The 9,457-nt window shown below is 35.1% G+C and overlaps 1 non-coding gene across 1 annotated transcript; it reads right to left on the bottom strand.

The window, feature by feature from the left end:
- Positions 1-9,140: 9,140 nt before the first annotated feature.
- LOC141567070 (U6 spliceosomal RNA) lies at positions 9,141-9,246 on the bottom strand. Its single transcript, XR_012489465.1, has one exon. It is a non-coding gene; the product is annotated as a U6 spliceosomal RNA (small nuclear RNA).
- Between the last annotated feature and the right edge of the window lie 211 nt (positions 9,247-9,457).

The following is a 9,457-nucleotide window of genomic DNA, read 5'->3' as shown; positions in this document are numbered from 1 at the left end:
TATGCATCTGTATTGTCTGTATGTCTGCATCTTAATCTGGCTTGGCAAATTAAAAAGCTCTTTTTGATGGGTTACAGAAATGTTTCTAATATTTAGTGAGTCAAATTTAGTTTTTAATTTCTCTATTTTAATAAATGCAAGCAGTAAAATATGCATTTCAGGCTTCCGTTCAAACTGCTTCACTATATTACAATTAACAAAGACATTTTTGCTCTAGTCTAACACAGTGAAATAGTTCATATTACCAAGTGACCAGAGGGATTCTGGCATCTGTAATCTCACTTTTTATTTTACCAGTCATGTTAGAAGGAAAATGTCCAACTTGTTTGCTTTATGAAAGGGTCATAGGGCAAGCTGTTAGTTTTTCTTGACCTCGATTTTAATGAAAATAACTGCAAATTATTCAAGTCAAAAGAAATTGTTACTAGCCTTAGAAATTTGATGAAGTCTTGCTAGATATGAGTGGGAACAAGTTAAAGAAGGATAGACCCGTGTACCCAGGAAGCCTGAAAGAATTTGAGAGTTAAACCTTGGCAAAACCTCTTTTAACTCTAATCTATTAACAACTAGTAACACCTTGTTCAAGAAAATGGAAACAGAAATATCACCAGATCAATGAAAGGATAATACCATTTTAAAGAAAAGGTATAGTCTGAGGAAAAAGAAGGAAATTTTTACACTGAAAAATATTAACTGATTTTTAGGTGGGAAATCACCTTAAGGCAATCATACCTTCCAGGCATACCACTGGGCAAGCTATAGTAGAGGTCACAGAATAGAAATGTTCTGAGAACTCAGACCACCTGTGCCATCATGACACAACTGTTTATTCCAGGAAACTTTGGCCCAGGGAGATAAGACTATTTTAGTATTTGTTCAGAGAATTTCTGCAAACCAATTTTGTCCAGGCAAATAAATACTTTGCTCATTTGGAGAAGCGACTCTTCTATTAGGATTGCACATAGCTGACTTGGGCAAACAGCTTGCTTATCCTTCAACACTTTATCCATCAAAACTTCTTGCTGTGCCCACCAATCCTAAATTGTTGTGTCAAAAGTATCACAATCTCTTACCTGCCCTGAAAGACTTCCTTTAAACCTCATAAGCCCAGCCCCTTAAACCCTACAAATATTAATTCTTGAAATCTCCCTCTGAAATACTACTAAGACTTTCAAACTGGTTTTCTCACTTATTTCAGAAAGTCTAGTAAACTTAGCTTTGCTTGATCAGCACATGTTTTGAGGGGGAATTGACAGTGACAATACTGAAGGCCCCAACAATATCTGATCAAGATCTCCTGTCTGACGTGGCTCAAGGCCCTCAGCTCTGAAATCACATGTTGCCCTTGAGAACTTCTTGAACCTCCTGTTCAAGGATCTCTCCCACGGCAGTGGTGAGACATGCCCTGCACCAGTACTCAGGTCCAATAGGTTTATGTGAAGCCCTCTAAAACTGAGTTTATTGTGTATCTTGAGAAAGAGGAGTCCTCTTAGGAATCCTTTGGTTATCAGTCAGATATGGAAACTCTTGCAGTTGCAGGGAAAACTGGCTTCTTATTAATAACACAATGAATTAGGAAACATTTATTGGCCAAACACAAGCCAAATTCATGTACACACAAGGTGCTCAACTGACCATGATGTCAAAACAAGCCTCTTAGATTGTTTGTCTTGGTTGTAGAAAAAGACTTAGCCCAAACACCCAGTTAGACAAAACATAGGTCAACTAACAGACTTACCAAGAACCAAGAAAGAAAACAAAAATCAGGAGGGAAAAAGAAAGAAAAAAACTGGAGAAACAGTGAGTCAACAAAGGTAAATTTCTCCAGTTGATTGGGAATCACTACAGGAACCAAGAAAAGACATGCTCAGCTTAACAACTCATTAAGTTCACTTCTTGGACAATGCCACTCTATTGAATCCCACACATAAATCCACTCAGTTATCTCAGTTATCTCAGCATGTTAAAACACAATTTTCAAAGAATTGAAATATAGCTCTCATACAAACATAGAATGAACACAAGTCAAATATTTTGTCCAATTTTTTAAGTAATGAAGAACCTCAAGAACTGTGAAGGGTCTGACATTTTGCCCTGCTTGCAAACTAAAAAGTTATCTGCTATAGACTCATAGAGGCTGGAAGAAGACATAAGATGCCTGGATCAGAGGCAAAAAAAAAAAAAAAAGTTACTACTCATAGCAAAGCAAGCAGCATGAGAATAAGCATATCTGGTGCCAGTTTTTCAAACCACAATTTCCACACAGAGATATGAAGGAGGACAGGTGACCCCTGCGAATGCAGTGGGTTGTATTCTAGGAGACAAACTCTGAGCTTGGGTAATACACACTAAGCATTTCTGAGTACCACCCTCCCCACCCATAGGAAGGAGACCTATCTTTATATTCCAAAGCTCTAAGCAAACCTGAGCTTTGCTCTGGGAGCAAATACTCTATCTTCCAAGGCTGTTTGCTATACAAACATTCCTGAGAAGATAATTCACAACAAAAGCAGTTAGCACCTCTGTTCATAAGACACACAGAAATGTGAGAGACCCATGGGAAATTGTCTCCTAACATTAACAAGTAAGATAAAGATAATTAAAAAAAAAAACATTTTGAGGAATTATCTATTTATAGGCACTGGAGTAAAGTAATGTTAGAAGAAAATTGCTAAGTTAGATGCAAAACTGGTTACTTCATAGTAAAAAACAAACCAAAAAATGCAACATAATTCTGGCAGTTAACTTTCCATCATACAAGATACAGAAATCTACAAGATAACATAAGTTTCACATTATCTGGGCTATAATCAAATAATAGAGAATGGTAAAAGACAGGTAAAAAGTGTCTGGTTAACTTTAGCAAACAATTAAATATTACAGGTTCTGGTCAAGATGGCGGAGTAGGTAAATGCTGTGCTTACCTTCTCTCAGGACCACATCAGGGCTTGAGGGGAAGTTTTTTCCAGGATGGAGCTGGTAGAAGCCATTGTTTCTTTGTTGAGCCCTTCCCCTTCCCGGTGTGCAGACACATGTGGCCGCTGTATCTGAGTCCCCATCAAGCTGATTAAAGCTGGTCATTCACCCATGCCCTGGTGATCTGAGACACTGCCCTGCCCTGAGATCATTGAGCATCCTTATAACCAGTGTTTGGAACACTGTGTCTGGTAGATTGCTTACTGCATTTTGTTTAGTTCAGCTGAACTTGAGCTGAGATGCGTCCCCTCCCAGGTGGCCCTGGGACTGGTGCCACCAGTGGTCAGCTTCAAAATAAACTGGAGTATCACCCAGGCACCTCCAAGGATGACACATCCAAGGGATGGATTGGGCAAGCACCAAAGCCCTGCTGAGGCAGATCTTGCTCTGTAGGGTCAGCCCCTGAACTACAGTTCCTCCACTGTAGTCACGGCCAGTCCTCACAACCAACCACCTTGAGGGTCACTCCCTCTCATTAATATGCAAATAGCAACAAAGGCTCAACTACAAGAAGAGGGCACAAACAACACACAGGGACATACCCGGAATGCGTGGCTCAGGTGACCAGGAAGATTGTGCCACTGGGCCCCACAGTACTACTACAGAAGCCACGCTACTAAGACTGGGAGACATAGCAGCCTTACCTAATACAGTGATACCTCAGTTTTTGAACGTCTCCATTGACAAACATTTTGGTTAACGAACGCAGTATATTTTATGGATCTATGGTATCATTAGATAGTAAAATTCAAGCTAAATTTGTGGTTTCATGGGGTTGATTTTAAAGGTCTGGAATGGATTAATCCATTTTGCATTACTTTCTTTGGGAAACCATGCCTCAGTTTTTGAACGTTTCAGAACTCGATCTTCTGGGATGGATTACGTTAAAAAACTAAGGTACCACTGTACTAGAAACAAACACAGAGAGGCAGCCAAAATAAGGAGGCAGAGAAACATGTTCCAAATAAAAGAATAGAACAAAGCTCAGAAAAAAGAACTAAAGAAAACGGAGACAAGTAATCTACCAGGTGCAGAGTTCCAAACACTGGTTATAAGTGTTTCATGTTCAATGATTTCAGGGAGAACTTCAACAAAGAGATAGGAAACATGAAAACGAAGATAGAAAACATGAAAAAGAACCAGTCAGAAATAAAGAATACGATAACGGAAATTAAGAATATATTAGAGGAAATCAACAGTAGATTAGATGAAGCCAAGGATTGAATCAGCTATTTAGAAGAACGGTAGCAAAAAACACCCAATCAGAATAGGGAAAAGAAAAAAGAATCCAAAAAAATGAGGACAGCTTATAGGACCTCTAGGACAATATCAGGTGAACCAACATTCGCATTATAGGGGTACCAGAAGGACAAGAGAAAGAGAAAGAATTAAAAACCTATTTGAAGAAATAATGACTGAAAACTTCCCTAACCTGGTGAAGGTAATAGACATACAAGTCCAGAAATCACAGAGAATCCCAAACAAGATGAACCCAAAGAGACCCACACCAAGACACATCATAATTAAAATGCCAAAGGTTAAAGACAAAGAGAGAATCGTAAAAGCAGCAAGAGAAAAGCAGTTAGTTACCTACAAGGGAGCTCCCATGAGACTGTCAGCTGATTTCTCACCAGAAACTTCACAGGCTAGAGGGGATTGGCACAAAATATTCAAAGTGATGAAAAGCAAGGACCTAATCCAAGATTATTCTATCCAGCAAAGTTATCATTTAGAATCAAATGACAGATAAAGATCTTCCCAGACAAGAAAAAACTAAAGGAGTTCATCACTACCAAATCAGTATTACAAGGAATTTTACAGGGACTTCTTTATGATGGAAAAAAGAATAAAAAATGTGAGTAATAAAATGGCAATAACTACACACTTATCAACAATTACTTTCAATGTAAATGGATTAAATGCTCCAATCAAAAGATACGGGGGCTGAATGGCTAAGAAAACAAGACCCTTACATCTGCTGCTTACAAGATCACTTCAGATCAAAAGACACAAACAGAAGAAAGTAAAGGGATGGAAAAAGATACTTCATGAAAATGTGAAGAAACAAAGAAAAAAGTTGTGGTAGCAATACTTATACCAGATAAAATAGACTTTAAAACAAAGGCTATAACCAGAGACATAGAAGGACCTAGTAATCCCACTTTTGGGTATTTATCTGAAGAAATCCAAAATGTTACTTTGAGGGGAATGTGTCCATTCATATATTCACTGCCCCATTATTTACCATAGCCAGGATATGAAGGCAACCTGAGTGTCCTTGAATGGATGAATGGATAAAGGAGAGGAGGTACATATATACAGTGGAATATTATTCAGCCATAAAAAGAATGAAATCTTGCCATCTGTGACAACATGAATGGACCTGGAAGGTATTATGCTGAGTATAGTAAATAAGACAGCGAAAGACAACTGTCATATGATTTCACTTATAAGTGGGATCTAAAGAACAAAATAAACAAACAAAATAGAAACAAACTCATAGATACAGAGAACATTTTGACAGTTGCCAGATGAGAGGGAACTTGGAGGTGGGTGGAAAGTGGAAGGGATTAAGAGGTACAAATTGGTTGTTACACAGTAATCATGGGGAGGTAGGGTTTAGTATAAAGAATATAGTCAATAATATTGTAATAACTATATATGGTGTCAGATGGATACTAGATCATTTGGGGTGATAGATGGGAGGGGGTTGGGGGACAGGGTGAAAAAGGTGAAGGGATTAAGAAACACAAATCTGTAGTTATAAAATAGTCATGGGGGTGTAAAGTAAAGCATAGGGAATAGAATCAAAAACACGGTAGTAACTATGTATAGTGCCAGGTGGGTACTATACCTGAAACTACTGTAATATTGTATGTTAGCTATATTTTAATAAAAATCACTTTAAAAAAGAAATAATATTCCTCCAACGTTTTTATTAACTAATTATCCAGTACAACATTGAAAATATACACTGTACTCTCTTGGCTTTATTTTCAAGTTTTGGGTAATTTTTCATGAACTGTGACCATAACTGACTTGTCCATAACTTGAAGTCTGTGCAGAGAATGTCCTTACCTTACCTTCACTGTTTATATGGCAAATTTCTTTGTATCCTTCAAAATCTTACCTAAAACTGTTAACAAAGGCTAATTATCCACAGTTGTTTTGTTAATATTCAGGGGGGAAAATAATATTATCTAGAAGACTGAGATACTCAATTTTTCTTTGGTAAGTGTGCTTATGTCCTAGAAGAAAATAAACAACATGTGGTCCATCCAGAGTTATCAACTGTTTAATATTTTCAAAGAACAAACTTTTTGCTTTGTTAATTTTCTCTATTTTTGGCCATTTTAAATTTCATTGATTTCTGCTCTGATATTTAGTGTTTCTTTCTTTTGATTTACTTTGGACTTAATTTTTGTTTTTAGGTTCCTATGGTAGAACCTTAGATCGATATTCTTAAATGTTTCTTTATGTCTAATATAAACATTTAGAACTATAGACACTTCTCTAAACATTGCTGTAGGTGCATCCTGCATACTTTTATATGAAGTCTTCATTATTATTCAGTTCAAAATATTTTAGATTTTCATTGAGATTTCTTCTTTAACCCATTGTTTATTTAGACATGCATTCATTTCTAAATAGTGGGAGAGTTCCTAGATATTTTTTATTGTTATATTCTGTCTTTAATCAACCTTGTTGAGGTATAATTTTTGTATCAAAATCTACATTCAATTCAAGGATACCATTTGATGTGTTTTAACAGATATTTATGTCTTATGATGTCATTGCCAATCAAGATACTGAATATTTCCATCAACCCCAAAATTTCCTCATGCACTTGTAATTCATCAGTCTCTTTTCAATAGATAGTTTAAAATGATTTGAAAAATAAAGATTTATATATCTAGGTATTTATATAGCTATATAGATATATACACATATATATATATATATATACTCATACACATACATTAATCAAAAGACATTTGGAATGTCTATATTCATATCATATAATATACACCTCAAAACAAGGAAACATTACCCAGGGTAAAGAGAGATATATGTTGATCACTCAAATGAGAATGAAACATCTCCAAATAGACCACAATATGGGTCATATAACAAATCTCAACAAAATAAGAAAAAATGAAATCATACAAAATGAGAAAGAGAAATACAGCTCTTACAATCATGAGAGGTAGCCTGGAATGTTTCTTGAGGGAAAAAATAATAGATTTTGTTCTAGAGTAAAATTTGGTTTGTTCCAGTATTTTAAGGAAGAATAAAACTTGAGTGTTTCTAGCTAGTTGTAGAAGATTTGAGGAAAGTGAATTTTATTTGCCATACTTTATAATATCTGAGTCTGAAAGAAAAACAGAGAAAATATGTTAAAATTTGCTTAATTTTGATGGGTTATTTATAAAGATATGTTAATATACTTTACTGCCAAAGACTAAATGTAATATCAGAATTTTATTTTCTCCCTGTGAAAATATAAGTCTTGAAATATTTAGTCTAATTTTAACAAAAAGAATAAAAGATTATTCTTTACCTTCTGTGTAAGCAGAAAGTTTAGCAGAAATTCTGTACATCACCATAATAATTTCCTGTAATTTGTGCTGACCTTATTATGCTCTTGACTATATTTTTTTAAGTTCATCTCTTTAGAACAGCTAATGTTCCTTATAATTTTGTCACCTTCTTCTATTTTTATTGTAAAATATGTTGTGACTGTGATTTTTGATGAGTTAGGCTATAATTCTTCACTGTTCATAGGTAATTGTGTTCCTGTCTCAATCAAATCACCAAATCTCTTCTGATAATTCTTTATTTTTCGTTCTCAATATCAGCTCCTAAATTCAGAAAAATAAAATTTTTAGAATGTCTTTTTCATTTTTTTATTGTGATAAAATATACATAAAATTTATCTAGTCATTTTGAAGTGTACAGTTTTGTGGCATTAAGTACATTCACATTATTGTACAACCATCCACCATCAATCTTCAGAGCTTTACATCTTCCCCAACTGAAACTCCGTACCCATTAAACAATATTTTCCCATTCCTCCCTCTGTCCAGCCCCTGGAAACCATTATTCTACTTTTTCTCTCTATGAATTTGACTGCATTAGATACCTCATATTAGTGGAATTATATAGTTGTTGCCCTATAGTGACTGGTTTATTTCACAATGTCTTCAAGTTTCATGCATGTTGTAGCATGTGTCAGAATTTTCCTCCGTTTTAAGGCTGAATAGTATTCCATTGTATGCATATACTACATTTTGTTTATTCACTCATCCTCCAACGAACACTTGGATTGCTTTCATCCTTTGGCTATTGTGAATAATGCTGCTATGAATATGGTGTGCAAATATCTCTTGGAGACACTGCTTCCAAATCTTTGGGGTATATACTCAGCAGTGGAATTGCTGGATCTTATGGTAGATCCATGTTTAATTTTTTTTTTTTAATTATTAGGAACTGCAATACCAGTTTCCATAGTGGCTGCCACGGTTGATATTCACACCCGCAATGCCAAGAGTTCTAGTTTCTCTACATTCTTGCCAATACTTTCTATTTTCTGTTTTTCGATAATAACTATCCTCCCAGTTGTGAAATGACATTTCATTGTGGTTGTAATTTACATTTCTTTAACGATGTGATTTGAACTTTTTTTTTTCACGTGCTTGTTGGCCATTTGTATGTCTCTGGAGAATTATCTGTTCAATTCCTTTGCCCATTTAAAAATCTAGTTGTTTTTTTGTTGTTGTTGAGTTGTAGGAGTTGTTCATAGATTCTGGATACTACCCCCTAATTAGATACATGATTTGCAAATATTTTCTCCCATCTCATGGGTCTCCTTTTCACTCTGTTGGTAATGTCCTTTGAGGCACAAAAGTTTTCAATTGTGTTGTCGTCCAACTTATCTATTTTTTCTTTTGATGCCTGTGTTTTTGGTGTCATATCCAAGAACCACTGCCAAATCCAACCTTACAAAGCTTTTCTTATATGTTTTCTTTTAAGAGTTTTACAATTTTAACTTTTATGTTTAGATCTTTAATTCACTTTAAGTTAATCTTTCGTATATGGTAAAAGGTAAGAGTTGAACTTCATTCTTTTGTGTGTGAATACTCAGTTTTTCCAATATCACTTGTTGGAACATGGAACACTTTACAAATTTGCAAGTCGTAATTGTGCAGGTACATGCTAATCTTCTCTATATAATTCCCATTGTAGTATATGTGCTGCCAAAATAAGCACTAGATGTCTTTTAAAATTAAAATTACCTTTGAGATTTCTCAAAGGTCCCTGGAAAATCACAACTATTTACATATTTGTTTTATAAAAAGAGAGATGCCAGAAATATTTTAGATTGGTTTGATATATTTTATGTTTCTGAATTAGTCATCATTATTATAAGAAATCCATGGGAAGAATTGTCAAATAAAATGATAATTTTCTACAGATAAAA

The sequence above is a fragment of the Rhinolophus sinicus genome, linkage group LG09 (assembly GCF_036562045.2).
Source record: "Rhinolophus sinicus isolate RSC01 linkage group LG09, ASM3656204v1, whole genome shotgun sequence".
NCBI classification, from domain to species: domain Eukaryota; kingdom Metazoa; phylum Chordata; class Mammalia; order Chiroptera; family Rhinolophidae; genus Rhinolophus; species Rhinolophus sinicus.
Note: the sequence above shows the minus strand (reverse complement) of the source record. Positions and strands in the feature narration are given on the sequence as shown.